Here is a 23,795-nt window from a genome sequence, read left to right as displayed (position 1 = left end):
CCTGAGGGAGTCGTGGGGGTCTCTGACTTAGAGCCAGTTGGTCAGAAGCACAGGTGACAACCTGAACTGAAGTGGGGGCAGTCTTATGGGACTGAACCCTTAACCTGTGGGTTCTGATGCCATCTCCACGTGGACAGTGTCAGGATTGAGTTGAATTTGTGGGACAGGCAATGGCCTCTGAGAACTGGAGAGCTGCTTGGTGCTGTTGGGAAAGACACCTCAGACTTTCCCCGTCCACATTCTTGGCACCTCACCATTTTGCAGGGCCCGGCTCAAATGCTGCCTCATCTGATCTCTTCCCAAGCCAAACAAACCTCTTCTTGTATGCCTTGCCTGTTGTCTCTCTTACAGACTAGGATGAAAGCTCCTTGTCTGTTCACGCTCTATCCTCGGGATCTAAAGGAATGATGGGCACATAGGAAAAATCGTACGATTTTTTTAGTGAATAAATGGATATTTTCATATCTTATTCTAAATATCCATCTCCTTCTGTCCTGTGGTCCATTATCTGTTGTGCCAGGGCAGCCTTTGCTCTCTCCCTTCCCCACTGGCCTGAGAGCCAGTGACGTGCTGGTTACTGTGGCCCCCACAGCACAGAGCTTGGCTCACTCTAAGTGTGTGTGTGTGTCAGCCGCTCAGTCGTGTCTGACTCTCTGTGACCCCGTGAACTGTAGCCCACCAGACTCCTCTGTCCATAGGGATTCTCCAGGCAAGAATACTGGAGTGGGTTGCCAGTCCCTTCTCGAGGGTATCTTTTCGACCCAGCGATTGTACCTAGGTCTCCCACATACAGGCATATTCTTTACCATCTGAGCCACCAGGGAAGCTCCTTGGCTCACCGTCAGTTCAGTTCAGTTGCTCAGTCCTGTCCGACTCTTTGCAACCCCATGAATTGCAGCACGCCAGGCCTCCCTGTCCATCACCAACTCCCAGAGTTCACCCAAACTCATGTCTATCGAGTCAGGGATGCCATCCAGCCATCTCATCCTCTGTTATCCCCTTCTCCTCCTGCCCCCAATCCCTCCCAGCATCAGTCTTTTCCAATGAGTAGGCCTCAGTAAATGAGTGTGTGTTGTGAACTTGAAGGCCAGGAGTGAGGCCCTGAGGATCCACAGGGCTACCTCTCTCCTCTTTTCTGGAGAATGAGCTGGGTGGTCAGGAGCTGATGGCTAGGAATGCTAGCTTCCTGGTGACAGAGTTATCCCTAACCTCCCTGGGACCATAAAGAAGGCTAAACATTGAAGAATTGATGCTTTTGAACTGTGGTGTTGGAAGAAGACTCTTGAGAGTCCCTTGGACTACAAGGAGATCAAACCAGTCAATACTAAAGGAAATCAACCCTGAATATTCATTAAAAAGACCGATGCTGAAGCTGAAGCTCCAATACTTTGGCTATCTGATGTGAAGAGTTGGCTCATTGGAAAATAACCTGATGCTGGGAAAGATTGAAGGCAAAAGGAGAAGGGGGAAGCAGAGGATGAGATGGTTAGATAGCATCACCGACTCAATGGACATGAATTTGAGCAAACACTGGGAGATAGAGAAGGACAAGGGAGGCTGGTGTGCTGCAGTCCAAACGACAACCACCCTGGGAAGGGGAATCAGGAGATCTATGGCTCAAACTACTTGTCTTACTACCCTGGAATTGCTGCTTTATAAGAAAAGAAAATTCAAAATTTATAAGATCTGCTCAAAGACAGACTTTGAGATGAAAAGATGACTTTTCCCTGGGATTTGACCTGTTGCTGCTTTTCACCTGGGTCTTCCTCCCAGGCTATAGAAGTATTCCTTGAGCTATCAGGTGGAAATCTGCATCCCTTTATTCCTTCCCTCTTAGCATTTATTTATAGATATTTGTGAAATATCCATACGTTGAAGAGGAGCGTAGACATGAAGAGCCTGAATGACATGGATCTTGGACTCTAAGGTTGAAGACACAGGTTCAAACCTTGCTTCTTCCCTGCCCTGGCTGTGTGTCCTTGGACTGGTGACCTATACATCCCCACCCTTAGTTTCATCATTTCTAAGATGGGATGTTTATGATGATGGTATCTACCTCAGAGGGTGTCAGGGAGAGTAAATGTAAAAGAAAAGCACTTCACACAAAACTCTTAAGATAAACCGTAGGGGTAAATTTTCATGATCTTGGATTTGGCAAAGGATCATTAAATATGAGACTCAAAGCACAAGCAACAAAAGGAAAACCAGATAAACTGGATTTCGTCAAAAGTAAAACTTTTGTAGTTAAATGACAGCCCTATAGAATGGAAGACATTGTGTGCAAATCTTATGTCTGACAAGAGTCAAGTATGCAAAAATATATAAAGAAATTCAAGAGAATACATAAAGAGCTCAACAATAAGAAGGTAAATAATCCAATTAAAAAGTGGGCAAAATGCTTGACTAAACAATTTTCTGGAGAAGATATACAGTCAACGAACATATGGATAGATGCTCAGGATCACTAATCATTAGGGAAATGGAAATCAAAACTACAATGAGATACAATTCATACGTACTGGGATGGCTATATTTTTTTAATGAAAAACAACAAGTGTTGGTGAGGTTATAAAGAAATTGGAACCTGCATGCCATGCTGGTAGGAACTGAGAAGTGTGCAATGCTGTGGGAAAAATAACAGTTTGACAGGTCCTCAAAAAGTTAATCATAGAATTACCATCTGATCTAGCAGTTTCACTGCTGGATATATGCCTAAAGAAACTGAAAACAAGCATTCAAAAAAAAAAGTTTCTGCATGGATGTTCATAACAGCACTAGTCACAATAATCGAAAGGTGTGGAAACAGCCCAGTGTCCATCTACAGATGAATGGATAAAACCAAATGTATGTTATTCATAAAAGGAATATTATTAAGCTGTAAAGAGGAGTGGAATCCTAATAAATGCTACCTGAATCAACCATGTACACATGCTAAGTTAAAGAAGCCAGATACAAAAGATTGTATGATGCCATTTATATGAAATATGCAGAATGAGAGACAGGAAGCAGATTAGTGGTTTTAAGGGATTGGGGAAAGGAGAATGGGAGTGACTCCATAGTGGGTACCAGATTTCCTTTTAGGGTCATGAAACTATTTGGAACTATATAAAAGTGATGGTCGTACAGCACTGAGAATGTACTGTCACGGAACTGCATACTTTAAAATGGTTAATTCTCTGTTATATGAGTTTTGGGCTTCCCTGGCAGCTCAGCTGGTAAAGAATCCACCTGCAGTGCAACAGACCCCAGTTGGATTCCTGGGTCAGAAAGATCCACTGGAGAAGGGATAGGCTACCCACTCCAGTATTCTTGGGCTTCCCCCGTGGCTCAGCTGGTAAAGAATCTGCCTGCAATGCGGGAGACCTGGGTGATTTTACCTCTATTAAAGAAAAACATAGCTCAGAGAAGGCAGTCAGTAAATGGTGCCCATATCATCCCTTATCATTAATATGTCCCCTTCCCTCCCCAGCCAGAAATCAGCTTTCTGCAAAGACAGTGATATGAAGCTACAAGACAGGAAGAGCAGAGATGGGGGACAGGGACAAAGTGGGGACTAGCCACAGATTTGTCCTTTCCCAGCCCTTTGAGCACTCAGTGCATTAGGGTCCCCAAAAGCAGAGATATTACTTTGCTGACTAAGGTCCGTCTAGTCAAGGCTATGGTTTTTCCTGTGGTCATGTATGGATGTGAGAGTTGAACTGTGAAGAAGGCTGAGCGCCAAAGAATTGATGCGTTTGAACTGTGGTGTTGGAGAAGACTCTTGAGGGTCCCTTGGACTGCAAGGAGATCCAACCAGTCCATTCTAAAGGAGATCAGCCCTGGGATTTCTTTGGAAGGAATGATGCTAAAGCTGAAACTCCAGTACTTTGGACACCTCATACGAAGAGTTTACTCATTGGAAAAGACTCTGATGCTGGGAGAGATTGGGGGCAGGAGGAGAAGGGGACGATCCAGGATGAGATGTCTGGATGGCATCACGGACTCAATGGACGTGAGTCTGAGTGAACTCTGGGAGATGGTGATGGACAGGGAGGCCTGGCGTGCTGCGATTCATGGGGTCGCAAAGAGTCGGACATGACTGAGCGACTGAACTGAACTGAACTGAATGGCAAATACCCTGGCAGGCAGAGAGACCCATCCCCCGCTTCCTGGGTGAGACCATGGGACAGTGCTGACATTCACGAGGCAGTCAGTTGAGGCGGATGTTTGCTGACACCCACGAGGCAGTCAGGGGAGCGGATGTCCCTTTGGTCCAGACCATGGCGGGCCCTGGGGGCTGTGGCTGCTCCTCCCCCTGCCCAGCAGCACGGCCAGCTCCCCTAGGCCACTGCCTTCTGTGTATCAGCTGTGAGCTCCCCACAGTGTGCTCTATGGCGTGGGTCAGGGTCAGGGTTAGGGTCTGTGTCTCTGAGCCTTATGATCATGGCCCAGAAGAGACTCTAGAGCCTCATGTCTGTTCTTATTTTGCAGACAGGGAAACTGAGACTTGGGGAAGTGGTGCCAGCTTGCTTTACTCCTTGCTCAGCCACTCTCCTCTGCAATCAGTTCAGTTCAGTCGCTCAGTCCTGTCCGACTCTTTGCTGCCCCATGAACTGCAGCACACCAGGCTTCCCTGTCCATCACTAACTCCTGGAGCTTACTCAGACTTGCAATAGAGACTGGAATTTCGAATCATCCCTTCGCTGTGCAATGTGCTTTTTCTTTAACAGTTTGCATCTTTGGATTAAATGGGCAGCTCTGCGCTGTTCATCCAAGGGGAGCAGTGTGGCTCGCGGGAATGAGCGAGAAAGCTTGAATGACCCAGGGCAATCTTTTCTTGCTAATAGCAACAACCGCTTGTGTGTTTTGAGATCGTTAGCATGGTGGTCAAAGCATAGATGCCAGAGCCAGGCTGCCTGCGCTTTAACCTCAGCTCCTCCACTTAAAAGCCAGGTGAGCTTGGTTAAAGACTTGCTCTCTCTGTGCCTCAGTTTCCTCATCTGTAAAATGGGAATAGTAGCAGAGCACATCAAAACTTCCAGAGCCTGTGCCTGGCACATGGCAGGGGCTTAATAAATGACAGTGACTGTAATTCTTACTGCTGATGTTAATTAGTATCATCACCTAGGGAAACCTATATTTACATGCTGATGCTTGCCAAGGACAACTTCCCAGAAACTATAAACCATCAAACCAAGAGTGGACCGCATCATTCCCCTTTTGAAAAACTGGCCACAAACTGCATTCTTATAAAATCTAATTTTCTCGTTGATTTCCTGTTTGGGAAAAGCTTTGTCTTTGAAATCTACTGAAGGCTCTGCCTTGGGGTTTGAGACCTGTTTGCTCTGCCTGGAACACTGCCCCCCTTCGCCAGTTCCTTCATTCTCTGCTCAGAAGTCAGATATTCAGTGAGCCCGTCTCTGGGCACCCTCTCCAGAATTCCAGCGACCCCATCTCCCTACACTTCCTATCTACCTTCTCAGCTTTGCTTTTTCCTTCTTAGCACCTTATCTGAGATATCTCATTCATGCATTTGTTGATCGCCCCCTCTCCTTCCCCAGCCCCCAACCAGAAGGTAAGGGCTTTGAGGTCAGAGATTTGGGCCATTCTCTTCACTGTCTTTTCTCCAGTGCCCTGGGCACGCACAGTGCGTGACCCCACCAGTGTGTGTCACGTGTATGAGTATACAGGTGGGAAGGAGAATTTGCAGGCTGGTTCTGAATTTAGAATTCATCAACAGGGGATCTATGCTCAGTAGAGAGCTCCCTCTCCGAGACAGCCTTGAGCAGTGTTTGGCATATGTCGTTTCTTCTTTATGATAGCCTTATGAATGGGAAAGTTAGGGCTCAGAGAGATGAAGAGACTCGTAAGTCACACGGTTTATGGATGTGACAGGGCCTAACGACCGGACCCTCCCTTCCCAGACAGCCAGTGAAGCCTCTGCTCTCCCCTGCACCCCAGCCTGGGCAGGGGGCCTCACTGGGTGGTTTCTGAGCTGGCTGCTCTGCAAGGCCAGAAGGCCCATCCCTCCTCACCTGCCCGCCCGTGTAGGCGGCTCTTGGCATGTGTGCTGAGTCAGGCGGCCCAAGCAGCTTTCCACGCTCAGAGGTGGCAAGCTAATTAAGGGCGCCAGAGCTGCCAGCGGATGTGCTAGTAGACGTTGTCTGAGAAGTTTGCCCAGAGCCACAGCCTGGCGCGGGGCTCCCTCCACCTTGGTCCCCAGGAGGCTGGGGTGTAGGACCAGCCCAGACCACCCATCATGCGTATGAAGGGTGTTATATCAGACAGGAGTTAGAACCCAGTTAGACCTGGGCTCTTAAAGCCTGGCTCTGCCACTGGTTCGTGTGAGTTTCCCAAACACCCTGAATCTCCCTGCTGATAAGATCGTAGCAGTAATCAATGCCTGCCTCCAAAATTTGTGAGGATGATACATAAGGCTATATGTGACATGCTGACCCCAGGTACAAAATAAATGTTCTTTTATATTTATTCGTTATGAACTACAGCCCACTTATCTGTAAAATGAGAGGTTTCTTTCAGTAGACACGATCTGGCACATAGAAGTGGGTGAATAGAGGTTTGTCTCTTCCCCTCCTTCAGCCCCACATGCTAGGCATAAGACCCCTGGCCCTGCCCTGGAGGTTTTCCATAGGCTGGTGATTCATGAACCAACTTCCCAGAGCAGTTGGGCTGGGGGGCTGGGGGCTGGGCTTCATTTTGGAACTATTGTGTCAGGAGTTGCATTCTCCATCTCCCTTTCCTTGGACTATTACTAAGACATAAAAGAAAAAAAAAAAAACAGATTTGAATCAGTTCTAGTGTGGTGGATGAACCTAGAACCTGTTACACAGAATGAAGTCAGAAAGAGAAAAACAAATATCATATATTAACACATATATATGGAATCTAGAAAAATGGTATTGATGAACCTAGTTGGAGGGAAGGAATGGAGACCCAGATACAGAGAACGGACTTGTAGACACAGTTGGGGAAGGAAAGAGTGGGATGAACAGAGACAGTAGCACAGACACATATACATTGTACATTGGTGCTCAGCCATTCAGTCGGGTCCACCTCTGCAACCCCACAGACTGCAGCCCACCAGGCTCCTCTGTCCATGGGATTCTCCAGTCAAGACTACTGAAGTGGGTTGCCGTTACCTCCTCCAGGGGATCTTTCTGACCCAGGGATCAAACCTGCATCTCTTATGTCTCTTGCATTGACAGGCAGATTCTTTACCACTAGCCCACCTGGGAACCCCCATATATATGCTACCATGTGTAAAGTAGATAGCTGCTGCTGCTGCTGCTGCTGCTGCTAAGTCGCTTCAGTCCTGTCTGACTCTGTGCGATCCCATGGACAACAGCCCACCAGGCTCCTTTGTCCAAGGGATTCTCCAGGCAAGAATACTGGAGTGGGCTTCCATTTCCTTCTCCAAGATAGCTGGTGAGAAGTTGCTATATCCAATTCATTTTTATTAAGTACCCAAAGGTGAGACTCTTAAAGCTAAGGGTGAGGGCTTTCAAGAAGATCATATGGGGTGGTTCCAAAAGGTCAAAGGCTATGGGAGACGTGGTAACTAGAGCTGTGAGCAGGACAAGATGCCTGCTCTCATGAAACTTAGGTCTGGCTGGAGTCAGGAGGGGAGGAAGAAAATAAACATGTAGCAGAAAGAGAAAAGAAGCCCCGTGAAAGCAGAAAATAGAATCACATAATGGGAGGTGACAGAGGGGAGTAGTAATGTTATGTTAAATGGGGAGCCAGGAAAAGTATCAGTCAGGAAGCAGTACCTGAACAAGACTTGAAATATCAGGAGAGACCAACTGTGTTCAACACTGGAAGAAGGAGTGATAGGCTGCAGGAGCAGCTCATGCAAAGGCCCTGGGGTGAGTCGGACCTTAATTAGGGCCCACACGCTCTCTGTGGAGCAGTGGGCCCCCCAGATGAAGCCACAACTCGGCTCCTCCAGCCCAGGCAAGGCAGGCAGGCAGGCTTCCTCTTCAACAGTTGGCTGCCCTTAAGATCCTGGGGGCTTCCAGGATATCCTTTCTGCAATTAATTTTCTGCAACTGGCAGAGGTTAATCATACCTGTGTTCCTCGGGACCCATGCCAAAGCAGCCCTTCTCACATATGCTGGTTTAAATTAGAGGGCTTGTTAGCTGAAGACTAGATTGGGCAGATTCCAAACTGGTCCTACTCTGAGCTCTCCTGACGGGCAGGTGAAAGAACCGGGGTAGGCTGGCATCTTGCACAGGTGAAGACGGCCTGGTCCTGCCACTCCAGGGAGAGGCAGGTCAGACCCCATCAGCCTCCTGCTCAACCTGTCTGGGCTCCCCAGACAGAATGCCACCCAGACCTGCTCCTCTGCTGTGGAAAGTGCTCCACGCTTGGCCCCCGCCTTCCCCCACTCTGTGTTCTCCTGCCTGACTCCTTCCTGTGTTAGCTGCCTTACTTCCTGGCCCCATGGGGGAAGTTTTATTTCTTCTTCCAGCGTCTGCACAAATCCTGCCTTTTATACAAGGCCCTGGGGGAATGTTCTCCTTCCTCATTTTCCTAGTTTCTCTTAAGCCTTTTAAGTCCTTGTTCATAGTGTACATTCTGTTGGGGAGACTGAACTCCAGCAGAATGTGAGCTCCTTGAGGGTAGAGGGGATAGACAGCTGCAGCTCCAGGGCCTAGCGAAAGCTTGCACGTCATCCATCCATCCATCCATCCATCCATTCAGCAGGTGTTTATGAGGGTCCACTCTGTACCAGGCTCCATGAGAGGCCAAGGGAAACAGCTATGGGGTGCTGTGTTCCTTGCTCTAAGTTGCTCCTAGCCTCATGCAGGGGACAGGCCATGAAGAGACCATTGTAACACAGAGGGCTGAGCAGATCGGGGTGCAGAGTCTAATGAGGGGTGTCCAGTTGAGGCTGAGGAGGTCTAGGAAGGTTTCTCAGAGGAAGTGGCAACTAAAATACGTGGACTGAGAACACTGAGGCTCCGGGGGGATGACGGCTGGCCCAAGATCTGACATCTCACATGGCAGTGAGCCCGCAAATCCAGGTCTTCGTCAGTGCCCACTGCGCACAGTCGTCTGCGGGCTGGGCTCCCCTCCATCTATACACTCCCCTCCTCAAGTTAGCACACACTTTTCTCATCCAGCCTCCCAGAGCAAGGAGGAAAAGGATCAGACCCACTGAGCCCGAGCCTGGGCAGCCTTGCCACATTCTGCTGCAAAATCTTCTATTGTCAGGCTACTTTTGATGACTCATCAGGTCCTTGGAGTCGCAGAGACTGTCAGCAGAATCCAAGGCCAGTGAACAGACTTCACATCACAGGGTATCGGAGGACAGCTTTCTTCTTACTCACAGTTGCTTTTTATCCCCTCCCTATTTAGGAGATAATGTATAATAATTGTAGCAAATCTGAGCAGAAAATACAAATCACCCATAATTCCACCACTGAGAAATAAAAAATCTTAACATTTTGGTGTATTGAGATAGTTATTTTGGGATATTATTCAGAAAGTGCTATAATATATAATTACTGCTTATTAATTTATGCAGATATGTGAACATGATTAACTTTATATATTTAGCTTGTAAAGACTTGCATACTCTAGTGCCTGGAAGCCTCAGAGAAAGAGAGGAGAGGGGAAGGACTAGATTTATTGAGACAGTCGTTGTACTGATAATGCAAGAAGCAAGCCTATGTGATAAAACATTTATCTTGATGATGACCCCATCAAGTGGATATTGTTCTCATTTCCATTTTTATTTAAATCGTATAACCAAGGGCACAGAGCTAGGATGCAGTGGGTGACCTTGGGATTGAACTCGGTCTGTCTCACTTTCCAAATGCATATTCCTTCCATATTATCATGTGATTTCTGTGGCCTTACCTGAGACCTCAGAGAGAAGCATTTGTGTTGCCCTTGGAGATGGTCAAACAGAGACGGCCACTGGCCATCCACGGGGTGCTAGTGTTGTATCCTTATCAAGACCTCTGATAGGCTCAGCCCTGGGTGAGCCACTAGGACCACTCACAGGAGCAGGCCCACCCCTGTTTCCAGGATGCTCTTCTGGTCTCCGTAAGACTCAGAGGAGGGAAAGGCCTTCAGAGTATCAGCCACGGGAATGAAAAGGAAGGATGACTTTCAGAAATTGCAGATACATCTTTCCACGGTGTAGCAAAAAATGCAAAACTGAGGAGGGAAAAATTCAAATGTCTGCTCATCAAAGAGCAGAGCCTCTGTTGCGTTGAGTCATCTTTTTAACATCAAAATACTTCCCCCAGATGAAGTCTTAGATGGGAGATCCATATGCAAACACATTAAAAATGGAGGTTTTTTTGCAGATTGGTCTGGGTGCCAGATCTCTGCACTTTGGGATACTCCTTCCTCCATTTGGGAGCAGACATTTAGCTGCTCACACTTGTATAACCATCCCTCTAAACTAGTGGATCACTAGGCATTTCCCTGAGTCCTCTCTCTGCCCCCTGCCCAACATCTTCCAACTGTCTAGCCCCTACCACTTCTGTCTTTGACTTCTCAACAGTCCAGAAACTAACAGGAAGGGCCCAGCTCAGAGAAGAGCTCTAGAACTCTGTTCTCCAGAGCCGTGGCTAGAGCGTGTTCACTGTTTGGTCCCTGCCATACCAGTTGGGTTGGGTGTCACCTGTCTTTGTGTCTTGCACTCCAGCCATACCCAACCATGAACATTTTTCTCACAAACACCATGCAGATTCTTCTTTCTTGTGGGAATGCCTTCGTCTCCTCATTCTGCATGGTCAACTCCTACACATCCTTCAAGACCCACCTCTGTCACCTCCTTTATGAGGCCCTGATATTTCCAGGGAGTATTCATGTTGCTGCTGCTGCTGCTAAGTCGTTTCAGTCGTGTCCGACTCTGTGCAATCCCATAGATGGCAGCCCACCAGGCTCCCCCGTCCCTGGGATTCTCCAGGCAAGAGCACTGGAGTGGGTTGCCATTTCCTTCTCCAATGCGTGAAAGTGAAGTTGCTCAGTCATGTCTGACTCTTAGCGACCCCATGGACTGCAGCGCACCAGGCTCCTCCATCCATGGGATTTTCCAGGCAAGAGTACTGGAGTGGGGTGCCATTGCCTTCTCCAGGAGTATTCATGGTTCCCTCTTAAACCTAACTCTGGTATGTTCCTTTTCATGCTGAGTGGCAGACACCTGTTTACCTGCCTTTTATCCCCACTAGGCTGTGTGTTTCAAACAGGCAGACTGAGCCCAAGTCACTCTCTCCAGTACCTAGCCTGTATCAGGCCCTCAGTCACACGGGATAAATGTCTCTAGGGCCCTTCAGTCCATCTGCTTAAGGGCAAGAAGTGCTGGTTCTATATTTCTGAGGAGCACATTCTCTACAGAATTAAAGTATCTTAGAGGAGGGCTGTGTCTAACTCATCAAGGTACCCCCCCAGTTCCCAGGACAGAGCCTGGCACACAGGATGCCCTCCACCCATGTTTACAGAAGGCAGAATGTCCTGAATCATGCTGCTTTGGTAAATAGTATGCGTGTGTTATTACCACAACCCTGTGATATGGGCCAAACACTACTTATTTGTCTCCTGAGGATATCACATGAGGCCGAGAGGTGTTAAGTGGCTTGTCCAAGGTCACTGGTAGTAACTGGTAGGTCTGGGACTTGAACTCCAAAACCCAAATTCTGGCTCACCTCTGCCCTGCACTCTGCTCCCTTCATGGGTCTGCACGTCTGATGTGTGCGTATGTTAGTTGCTCGGTAGTGTCCGACTCTTAGCGACCTCATGGACTGTAACTCACCAGGCTCCTTTCTCCATGGAATTCTCCAGGCAAGAATACTGGAGTGGGTAGCCATTTCCTTCTCCAGGGAATCTTCCCCACCCAGGGATCGAACCCAGGTTTCCTGCGTTGCAGGCAGATTCTTTACCGTCTGAGCCACCAGGGAAGCACGTCTGATACCCATCCTCAGATATCCATCCTCCAAAAGAACTTGCCAGGGTACCCTCCTTCAGTGCCTTGAGGCCAGGTGCCATAGCACAGGATAGGGTCCGCTGCCGGAGAGGGAAGACTGGCCATCTGGGCTTTGTGCCCTTGGTGTGGCCGCCTCGGCCTCTGGGCCGCTAGGCTCTGCCCCAGCTACTTCTGGGTCCCCTTCTTGTCACAGTCCGCCCCTTGTCCGTCTGTGTCCTTCACCCACCCCCACCCCCCATCTTTTTCACAGCTCTATTTCCCCTCTTGTCAACAGATCGCTCACAAAATGTTTTCCATCATTGCCGGCTAATTTTAGCCCTTTATCGGAGTTATTTCCTTTGGTAAATAGCTTCCTGGCACGGGGTGGGCAGCCTAGCTCAGGCGCCAGTGAGCACAGGGCGGGAGCAGGAGGTGTGGGGCGGTGGATGGGCACTGGGGAGCCAGAGAAGAATCCAGCGACTCGGGCCAGGCCCGGCCTGTGGGGACTGCTTTCCGCTCTGCGGACAGGCGGCGGCATTAGCAGCAAGATGCTCATTCAGTCCCCGTTTCAATTTGTTCAACCCTTGCTTTGAGAAGGCAGCGGCGTGTGCCGAGGGCCTCGGAAGCAGACAATCAGCGGCAGGCGCCCAAAATAGCCTCGAGAAATCAGCAGCGTTTTTGCTTTGCTCCCGGCTTTTCGTGCCTGCGAGGGGAGGAAAGAAAGGATCCAGAGCATTTTCTGCGTCCAAACACACATCTCTTTTACAATAAGACAAATGACTTGTATTCCCGCTATTAAATCCAGCAGCGTCCCCTCCCCAATCCGCCACCCCTTCTCCCAAGACCTCGCCAACATTTCCTTTTGTGGCTGCGAGAGGAGAAAATAGCAGCAGCGGGCCTCTGCCTCCAACGGCTCCGCCGGCAAGCTCGGCTTTTACAAGCCGGGATTTTAATAAATTAACGCCGCGCGTGCTGCTGCAGCTGCCGTAATGGCTTTCCAGAAGGTGCTGTGAGAGAGCCAGGCTCTGCTGGAGAGAAATGAGCCAGTAGTTTGCGGGTGGAAGCTTCCTGGCCCCCGTCAGAGGTTAAGCCAGGAGTCTGCAGGAGCCCCGAGTTTCTCTCTGAGTGCTGCCTGCTGACCCCGAGCCTCCAGCAGGGCGGCAGGACCAGCCTCTGTTCCTGGAGGAGATTCTCTGATGGCCAGGGAAGTTGCCTGTGCCAAGGGGGAGCCCCAGGGGACCAGCAGGAGACTCCCAGCCCTGCCTGACTCACAGAAGAGCCTCCTCCAAGCTGCCAACACCCCCGAGAGCAGTTCCTGGGAGGAATAAACTCTCAGAGAAGGGTGATCCCTCTCCTTTATAGCACATATCCAATGAGAGCTTAACACTTACTTGTGGAATATTTTGACCATCTCTATCAGGGGTCAGCACACTTAGGCCGGTGGGCCAAATCTGATCCTTTGCATCCGTTCATAGCTTCAGCTGCTTTCACACTGCATTGGCAGAGTTGAGAGGTTGCCATGCAGGGACTGGATGGACCCCAAAGCCTAGCATATTTTCCCCTCTGGTTCTTCATTGGAAAAAGTTCATCAACAGCTGGTCTAGGTGGTTAAGTTCCATGTGAGTGGAAACTGTATCCCCTGTGAAGGGTTTAGGGACATTCTCGAGGTTACTCAGCTAGTAAGTGGCCTAAAAGTAGATGTGCCCATGGAAGGCTCATCATCCAGAGCTGTCAGAAAAGTTATCAATTAAATGTGCACAGATGGAAGTGAACTTGACAAAAAATATATCTCTCCCAAGAGTAAAAGTCATGTAACACATTGAGGGGTACGGTCAGATCTGGGATAGGGCTTCTGAGCAGGGACTCTGCTTGGGCACACTCACCACCACTTTCTAAGCACGTGGCCTTGGGCAAGTATACACTGGAGCTCTTCAAGCCTCAGTGGCTTCAGTTGTAGAATGGGTACAGTAATCCTTACTCTGCAGGACTGCTATGAGGATTTAGCATGATAATCCAAGCAAAACGTTGGCATAGTGTCTGGTAAATATTGAGGGCTCTCTTCAGGATTTGTTCCCCTCATTGGTCTTGCTTTTCACCTGAGCCTCCTCTGATAATGTCCCTCCCTTGGCCACCATCTATGTGTCCTTCCCAAAGCAGCTTATTTGGTTGGATGGAGTCGGAGTGAAGGCTCTGGGGTTCTGAGCAGTAACAGAATGGAGAGGCTGACATATTTAAGAATCACAGGACCTGGGTTCTGACATTGGCCTTGCTCTTCACTGAGCCATTTTATCTTGAGCATGGTACATTGACCTCTCCAAGCCTCACTTTCGTCATCTGGAAGATGGAGGAAAATAGACCCTTTCTTGTAGGTGAGAAATAAAGACTGGATGCACTTCTGTGTGCTATCTATTTGGAACACTCAAGAATAATAGATAGTAAACACTTAGTTTATACTCCCTTCCCAGATGAGCTGGTTTAGGTAGATTCTAGTTTTGTCCGAGTTGTCACAGGAAGGACTAGTTTTGGGTATCTCTAGGCCCCTTGTGGACCACACCTTGGGGGTAAAAGGCTCTGAGAAGTCTTCTGTCTTGTCTCACTGAAATGGAAAGTTTCATAAAACCCAGAGGCGCAGCACGCCAAACCAGCTCAGCTATACTCCTGGCACGAAGACCAACCAGTGACTTTGAAAATGTGTGTTTTCCTGGATAAAACCTCTAATTGGACAATTGTAGGTCTTCTGGCTTTATGTCGACTTTATGACTCTGAAAGCTCTTAAGCTGGGGTGAGGAAAAATTTATGAATGGGATTTCTCTATTTCTGTAGCACTCTGACGCACGCTGTTGACCCCGCAGCGGGGCTGGGCTTCCATGACCTCTTAATTTCTCTTTGCCAGGTGATCTGTAGTCTGCCTGCTCCATCGCTGAGCCACAGGTCCAGTGACAAGAACCCAGGCAAAGGGTTTCTGGCCGCTTAAAAATTTGTCCTACGCACAGATTGATTTCCCAGGCAAAGGAATATGGTGCTTGGGAATTTTTCAGGGAAGCTTTACAGTTTTCTCTCAAATTTTGAAAGCTTGTTTTACCAGAATTTTAAAGTTCTTCTCATAGAAAACTCTCATAATCCGTATTAAAGTCTTAGAGGAAAGGCTGATTTCTGGATGATAAACATTTTCTTTGGGTCTCTGCATCCAAGAATATTTTGAAGGTAGGCAACAGTGCTACAAAGACGTGGCTGGACCAGTGTGGCAATGAGACTGACTTTACTCAAAAATTGTGTTAGTTAGGGTAATGTAACCTTCTGTAACAAAAAGACCCCAAATATATAAAGGCTCAACATAATAGAAATATATTTCTTGTTCACATAATAGTTCAAGGCTAACGTTTCTGGTCAGTGGGTGGCTTTTCCTCTATCCAGTGATTCAGGAGCTCAGGCTCCTTCATTCTATGGCTTCACCATTGCCTCTAGCCAGTGGAAGGTGGAAAAGAACGTGGAGAAGGCTCACCAGCCTCATAAAGGCCTCAGCCTGGAAATGACTCTCATCATCTCTTACATTCCATCAGTGAGATCACATGGCCACACCTAGATATAAAGGGGGCTGTGAGCAATGCAGCTGCTCCATGGGAAATCCCTTCACATGGATGACTATATACTATGGAAGGAAGAATCTGAATTTTAGGGGCAGGTAATTCCATAAGGAATTAAATACAGCTGGGGTGCCATTGGGTCTAGCTCCTGGTCGACAGTGTCACTATCTTTGTCTGAATCCCTAGCTCTTAGAGCAATACCCGACATGTAGTAGGCGCTCAGGAAATTCTGGAGCAAAGAGCGAATGGATGAACCCATGACTCTTCTCTCAGCTCTGTTCCCTTTGTCTCTGGCTTGAACCTCTGAATAGAAAAACCAATTTCCTGGCCAGCGGCTTCAGGCCACCTGAAGGGTGCACCTGTTGGGCCAGACTCCAAGAGTTGACCAAATGTGCTCCGTCAAAGAATCCAGACACTTGTAGTTGCTTATCCAATTTACAAATCGCTTTTGTTGAAGAGAGTAAAAGTTATCCAAATGTAGGGTCATCTCGAATAATCTCCTGTATGGATGGTAAACCTAAGCATCTACAGGATTTCTGACTAAAAGCTCCCTTAGTGGGCATCTAGGCCCCCAGCTGTAAAAGTGACCCAGCTTACAAGCCCACCCACTCGACAGTGACTGTCCAGTATTGGCTTCTGAGAGAGAATGTGCTGGGATTGATTGGCGAGGTGCTCCATTGACAAGGGGAAGGAAATGGTTAAGCAAGTCCCATATTCTTTAGAGACCATATCAATCTATAAAATACAGATTCCTGTATTTTATACAGAAAGGAGATGTGGAAAGCCTCTGCCGTGGAAGATGTAGGCTGGACAGCCTAGATCAGGGGGTGGTTGGAGCCAGGGACTCACGAGATGAGGACAGAGAGGGGTAAACAATCAGAAGAGGGTACGCTGGAAAATTCTCTTGGAAATTGAGATAGCTAAGGGCAAGGGACTGTCGGTTACCGTGGCTACTTCTGAGAGAGGAAAGTGGAAGCACAGCATGGCGTGGGGTGGGATGGGGAGTCTGAGACTGACCTGACTCCTTCTGAGCTTGGTCAGCCTCAGTGGGGTGTTAGGGGCCAAATTATGTTCTTCCCTAATTCCTATGCCTGAGTCCTAACAACCAGTACTTCACAATGTGACTGTTTCTGGAGGGAAGGTCTTTAAAGAGGTCATTAAATTAAAATTAAAGTGGGCCCTAATCTGGTATGACTTGAATCCTTATAAAAATAAATTAGGACATAGATACACACAGAGGGAAGACCAGGTGAAGGCATGGAGAAGGTGGTCATCTACAAGCCGAGGAAAGAGGCCTCAGAATAAACGAACCCTGCTGACACCTTGATCTTGGGCTAGCTTCTAAAGTTGGGAGAAAATAAACTTCTGTTGGGCTTCCCTGGTGGCTCAGACAGTAAAGAATCCACCTGCAATGTAGGAGACCTGTGTTTGATCCCTGGGCTGAGAAGATCCCCTGGAAGAGAGCATGACAACCCACTCCAGTATTCTTGCCTGGAGAATCCCCACGGGCAGAGGAGCCTGGGGGCTACAGTGCATGGGGTCACAAGGAGTCCGACATGACTTACCAACTAAGCACACAAACTGTTGCTTAAGCCCCCAGTGAGTGGCAGTACTCTGCTATGGCAGCTCTAGAAAACTAACAGGAAAGAAATGAAGTCTGCTGCTCTTGCCCATGCCTCTCTCCATGGCATCTGTCGTGAAGTGGCTGCGTGAACTTGGAGAGTGGGTAAAAAGGGCAGGAGGTTTTCCTGGGTCTCGAGGATGCCTTGGAGCCTACAGACCCACAGGCCTCCCGTGATGACCTGGGCACCAAGGGTGCCTTCCAGTCTGTGAACATCATGACTGCCACTTCCTGATCCCTCCTCTGTGCCTCCCTGTGTTGGCACCTGGGGGTCCTGAGACTCCTGGGTTATGTCCTCCAATCCAGGTGAGCTCAGTCCAGAGGGAGCCAGAAGTCCTGTGTCTCCAGGATCCTAAGAGGACACAGCTTACAAAACACTGTCCATTCAGTAACAGTGTTCCAGGAGGCAAGAAATCCTCTGACTCCAAAGCGTGGGTTGTAAGAACAACCCTGATTTTAATCAAGGGAAAATGGGAGACCTGCCTGTCTTCAAATCAAAGCAGTGGAGTCAGTTGATGGTTCAAGCGCAGGGCTGTGTGTTGTGACAGAGAAGGTCCTGGAGAGAGTGGGTGACTCTGCCCTAGGCAGGGGGAGGTCAGGACCCTTGAGAGGACGCACGTGAGGGGGAGAAGGCCAGGCCGACAGGGCAGGAAGGGTATTCCTGGCAGAGGGAGCAGAACAGACAAAGGAACAAGATGTATGCATATCCGCAATAGCAAGAGGGTATGCAGCAGAGAAGATGGAGGTGAGACGGGACAGACAGACATTGAGGGGCCTGGGCTGCACGTCCTCAACTGCATCTAGAGCAGAGGGTGGGAAGTGAGGCTCCAGGCCAGGTGGGCACCCCAGGCACATTCGAAAGAGGGGCTCCAAAGCGGATCTCTCTTCACAGCTCCATCTCCTTCAGAGGCTCCCTTCATGAGAGCACAGATGCTTGGTAACTAAGGGATGGTCTATTTAAAGCTGCCTGTGAGTTTCTTCTAGAAAGTATACTGCAGGCTGAAGAGGGAGGAGGGAAGGAAGAAGGCCCTGAGAGGGAATGGTCTGCCCTGAGCCCACCGTGGGATCTAGGGCCAGTCCCTGCCTCTCCCTGGGCCTCACATCATCTGTACCTCGTGGTGGAAAATTGTCTGGGCTCAGGGGGCAGCTGTGTGCATTCAAAGCCGGGCTCCATCTCTTGCGGTGTGTATACTCTGGCAAGTTACTCAAGTGCTGGGCCTAAGTTTTCTCCTACGTTAACGGCATGATAATGGCGCCTATCTTTCAAAGGTGCTGTGAGTATTAAATGAGATAATGCACATAAAGTGCTTTTAACAGTGTCTGGCAGATGCAAAACCCTCAAAATCAACTGTTGTAAAATATGATGAGGTGGTGATGATGATGATGGACTAGTTTTGAGGGCTTTAAACACTAAACAGTATTTTTTTCCAACAGAGTTGGAACTTGAATGCATAAGAAAGGTTACATTGAGCTCTCCTGGTTGATGCCAGTAGAGACCCTGAGCCCAGAACCTCAGCATCCCTCCATCCACAGGGCTGTCTCCCACCCGACCCAGGACACATCTACAGAACTCTCAGGCTCCAAACACTCAGGTTGAAAGCGATCGTCTCAGAAGATTGCTGAGGTCTCTTGGCTGCTCTTTTTAATCTTTTTAATCCTTCTGAAACCTGAATATACATCTGGAATAGCAATCCTTTACAGCACAAGACCATTTCCAAAAGGATCAGCTGAACCAGGACTCAGGGACAGTCTGGGAAAGGCCAACCAAAGCGGACACACAGAGGTGAGAAACTTATTTGAGCAAAAATCCTGTTTGCAAAGACCCGCAGACAACCTGGTACCACCTCCTCATTTTTTTAAGCCAATACCTTTTTAGGTAAGGAATTTCACATGCTGTAATTCATTCCAGTGCCCATCAAAGTCACCTTAGCTCCCCCAAAACGTGAGTCAAAACTTATCCTCAAGACAGGACTTTCTAAGGGATCCCACACTTCACCCACAGCCGTTCTGTCAGTCAGCCTGCTACCAATTTTCTTAGCTGAGTTTCTTTTATCTCTACTTGAATAAGAACATATTGATGACATGCTTCAAAAAGTATCCCACCTAGAATCTATGGGATCTAGTTTTTCAAATAATTCGCTTTAGGGCTCTAGACGTTGAACTGCAGTGAGTACCTTGCTATAGTGGCGAATGATCTGAAACATAGTCCTTAACACATTTCTCATGTTACAATTGTGGTACAGTTTTCAATCATGACCTCAGCCAAAATATGAGCAGTCTCATTAGCACCATTGCAGTATACTTACTGTGATGTAAGAAGAACCTGTGTCTCAATTTAGCCCCATTAACAAACTCTGGACAATATGACCCACAGTGCCCTTCTCACTAAGAATGAGGTTTCTTTTTCACCTCCACAATTTTTTTGAGGTATAGTCGATTTATCAGATTATATAAGATTCAGGTGTACAATGTAGTGATGCGTGATTTTGAAAGATTACACTCTGTTTATAGTTATTATAAAATACTGGCTATACTCCTCGTGTTGCGCAATATATTCTTGTAGCTTATTTCTTTTGTGCATAGTAGTTTATACCTCTTAATATCCTATTCCTGTCTTTTCCCCTTCCCCTTTCCTTCTCCCCGCTGGTAATCACTATTCTTTACATCTGTAAATCTGTCTTTTTTGTTATAGTCGCTAGTTTGTTGTATTTTTCAGATAAGTGACATCGTAGAGTATTTGTCTTCCTCTGCCTTACTTAGCATAATACCTTCCAAGTCCATCCATTAGTTGCAAATGGCAAGATTTCATTCTTTCCCATGACTGAGTAGTATTTCCCTGTATGTGTATACCATATCTTCTTTATCCATTTATCTGTTGAGGGACACTTACTTTGCTTCCGTATCTTGCCTATTGTAAATAATGCTGCTGTGAACACTGAGGTGCATGAATCTTTTCAAATTAGGGTTTTCATTCTTTTTGGATATATACCCAGGAGTGGGAGTAAAATTAAAAATAGAATGGCAGTTCTGTTTTTAATTTTTGAGGAATCTTCATGTTGTTTTCCACAGTAGCTTTAGGAACACAGTTTTTAAAGGACAGGTCGTGCAGATGTGAGCGTCTCCACCAGTCACAATCCAGGGTAGTTTCTCATCCCTTTGTCTCTAGATGGTTGGCACTACCACTGCCCTGTGTTTGGTGCCCTAGCCTTGGCGCTTCGCCACTGTAGGACTGCATCTTGTTCTTTCACCTCCAGTCCTAGCACAGGGTCTATTTTCAGCTGGCACCCATAGATGGTACCTTCCAGGTGGCACAGTGGTTAAGAACCCACCTGCCAGCGCAAGAGATGCAAGAGACGTGGGTTTGATCCCTGGGTCGGGAAGATCCCCTGGAGGAGGAAACGGCAACCCACTCCGGTGTTCTTGCCTGGAGAATCCCATGGACAGAGGAGCCTGGCAGGCTGCAGTCCACGGGGTCGCAGAGCCAGACACAACTGAGCAACTGAGCACGCATGCATGCGATAAACAGATATTGGATTGACTAAATGGAATTGAATATGGAACCTTTATGTGGCTGACTCCAAGCTGCATTCAACAATGACCCAGAAAGACCTGGATCCTGATTGCACAGAGGTTATTGATGGGGTGGGAAAATTACTAAGTACCGTTATGATAGGGTTCATGATTTAACTGTTGAAAGATGAAATTCCAAAACCCATAACAGGCAGGAGTTTGCCTTCAGGATCGGCTAGGGCTGGTCTTGGGAGGACCCTGGAACGTATCACCTGGAGGTCCTGAAATGGAAGATCTCCTTATTTCCTGGGACCTGAGAACCCACTGCAGAGCTCTTCCCAGCTTTTTCAGCATAAATAGAAGGCTGATGCCTTGTCATGCCCTGTTTTCCGAGTGCATACACTTTAGACGTGGACCTTGTGGCTTCCAGAGCAAACTCCAATTTGCAGGCCAGGATGAGCAAAAGCTGGCAGAACAAGTCCAGTCTCCAGCCATTTCTCACTGACTGCCCTCTGCTTCTCCTCCTTTTGCATCTGCCTCTGGTCACACAACAGCTGCTTCAGCCTCCTTGGGCTTGTCGCTGTTCTCATGCCTTAGCGCTCAAGTTCTCTCGACCTGGAATGCCCTTTCCTGCGCCTCTACCCCTTCTGTATCTACTGAGCTCCTACTCATTCCTTAAAACGATCACAAATGCCCCCTCTTCTAGGAAGCCTTCCTAAATCTCTCCAGTTGGAATTTTTTACCTTTTCATTCTCCCGTCCTTCCGTAGAACTTATATAGCGTGTACGGTATTCTGCTTGGGTTTGTGTTATATCTCTTACTTCTGTTGCTATCTTATAAACTCAGTGAGGGCGAAAGATTTTTATTTTACTGTGTGCTTGCATATATGTGAGAAGTCCTTGGATTTGAATTTCAATCCCTAGGTCTTTATGAATATGTAAATTTAGGCAAGTTAGCTAAGGTGTCTTAGTATTCCAATCTGTAAAATGGAGGTTAAAAACCCTTTTTTTCATAAGCTTATTGTGAACATTAAGTAAGATGAAGTAATAATAAAAATGAAATAATGACGGCTAATATTGATTAAGTGCTCACTTAGGCAGTGATCTTTAAACTCTTTATAAATTCATTTAAAATTATTCATTTTTTAAAATTTTAGAAATAATTATAGATTTGCAGGAGATTGCAAAATTGTGTGGAGAGATCCTTTGTACGCTTTACCCAGCTTTCTCCAAATCTTACATGATAATACTATATGGTTAAATGTTACATGATTAAAGCACAGTATCAAAAACAGGAAACTGACATTGGCATGATGGTGTGCAAGTACAGTTCTGTGTCCCTTTGTGTAGATTTGTGCAACCTCCACCACAATCAAGACATGGATCTGTCTCCACAGAAATCTCCCTTATGCTATTTCTTTGTAGTACCAGCAACCCTTCTCCCTTCTACCATGCTTGATTCCTGGTTATTAGTGCGCTTTCCATCTGCATTTTGCTTTCCAATGCAAACTACGTTTGCCATTTCAACAGTGTTATCTGAATGGAATGCCACAGTGTGTAACCTTTAAGTTTAACCTTTTTCACTCAGCATAATCCATCCAAGTTGTTTTATGCATCAATAGCTCACTCATTCGTTGTTGCTGAGTGATATTCCATGGTATGGATGTACCATGGTTTAGCCATCCAAGGATGTCTGGGTTGTTTCTAGTTTGGGGTTATTACAAATAAAGCTGCTACAAGCATTTATGTAAAGGTTTTTATGTAAATCTAAGTCTTCACTTCTCTGAGACAAATGCCCAGGAGTATAATTGTTGGGTTACATGGTAAGCGTATGTTCGATATTTTTCAAAAAGTCAGCTGTTTCCCAGAGTAGCTGTACTATATTTCATTCCCACCAGCACTGCAAGAATGGTTCAGCTTCTCCACATCTTTGTCAGCATTTGGTGTTGTCGCTGTTTTTAATCTTAACTCTTCTGATAAGTATGTTATGACATCTCACCGTGGTCTTACTTGCATTTCCCCAGTAGTTGGTGATGCAGAGCATCTTTTCACATGCCTGTTCACCATCTATATATCCTCTTTGGTAAAATGGCTCTTCACATCACTTGTTCATTTTCTAATTGGATTGTCTGGTGTTTTATCGTGGAGTTTTGAGAGCTCTTTATGCTAGCTATGAGTCTTTGGTCAGATATATGCTTTGCACAGTTAGCTCAATTAATCTGCAAAACAATCCATGAGGAAGATGCTAAGGTGATTCCAAGGTACTGGATGAGGAAGCGGAGGCCCTGAGGTCAGCACCCTGCCTGGCAAGCAGCAGATGGGCAGTGAATAATCACCGTAAACTATGCAGATGGAGCTCAGACCGTGAGTTTGGTGGAAATGGTGAGACTGCTGGAGATTAGGATGGGAAGGTGAAAGTTGAAGCCAGCAGTGAGCCGTTTCGTCACTAAGTCGTGTCTGACTGTTGCGACTCCGTGGGCTGTAGGCCACCAGGCTCCTCTGTCCATGGGATTTCCCAGGCAAGAATACTGGAGTGGGTTGCCATTTCCTCCTCCAGGGGATCTTCCCAAACCAGCAACTGAATCTGCATTGCAGGCAGATTCTTTACCAACGGAGCTACGGTAGCGCTAGAGGTAAAGAACCAGTACAGGTAGACGTAGGAGATGCGGGTTCAGTCCCCAGGTTGCGGAGATCCCCTAGAAGAGGGCACGGTGACCCACTCCAGTATTCTTGCCTGGAGAGTCTCTATGGACAGAACAGCCTGGCGAGCTGCAGTCCATAGGGCGGCACAGAGTCAGACACGGCTGAAGCGACTTTGCAGGCATGCTCGTATCAGCCTCGTTAATGGGCTGAGAAGCTGAGGCACAAGCAGTAGCACAGGAGTCTGTCTGGGAATCCCAGCAAACCTGCTACAATCATCCCTTCAGTTAGCTATCATCCACATCCTTTCATCCACATCTTACATCTCTCCTGAGCCATAGGTTTGATGAACAGCTGCCAGTTTCACTGCAGACTTTTTTTAAGGGAAGGGATTTCTCCCATGCCTGCCCTTTCCAGGGTACTGGGAAGCAGCCTGATGTCATGGGAAGCACAGAGCCAGGAGTCGGAATGATGGGTGCTGGGCCTAGCCAGACAGTGAGTAGTATTGGAATTGGGCTGT

This window comes from Capra hircus, chromosome 29 (assembly GCF_001704415.2).
Source record: "Capra hircus breed San Clemente chromosome 29, ASM170441v1, whole genome shotgun sequence".
Taxonomy (NCBI): domain Eukaryota; kingdom Metazoa; phylum Chordata; class Mammalia; order Artiodactyla; family Bovidae; genus Capra; species Capra hircus.
The sequence above is the reverse complement of the archived record's forward strand: the minus strand, read 5'-3'. Positions refer to the sequence as shown.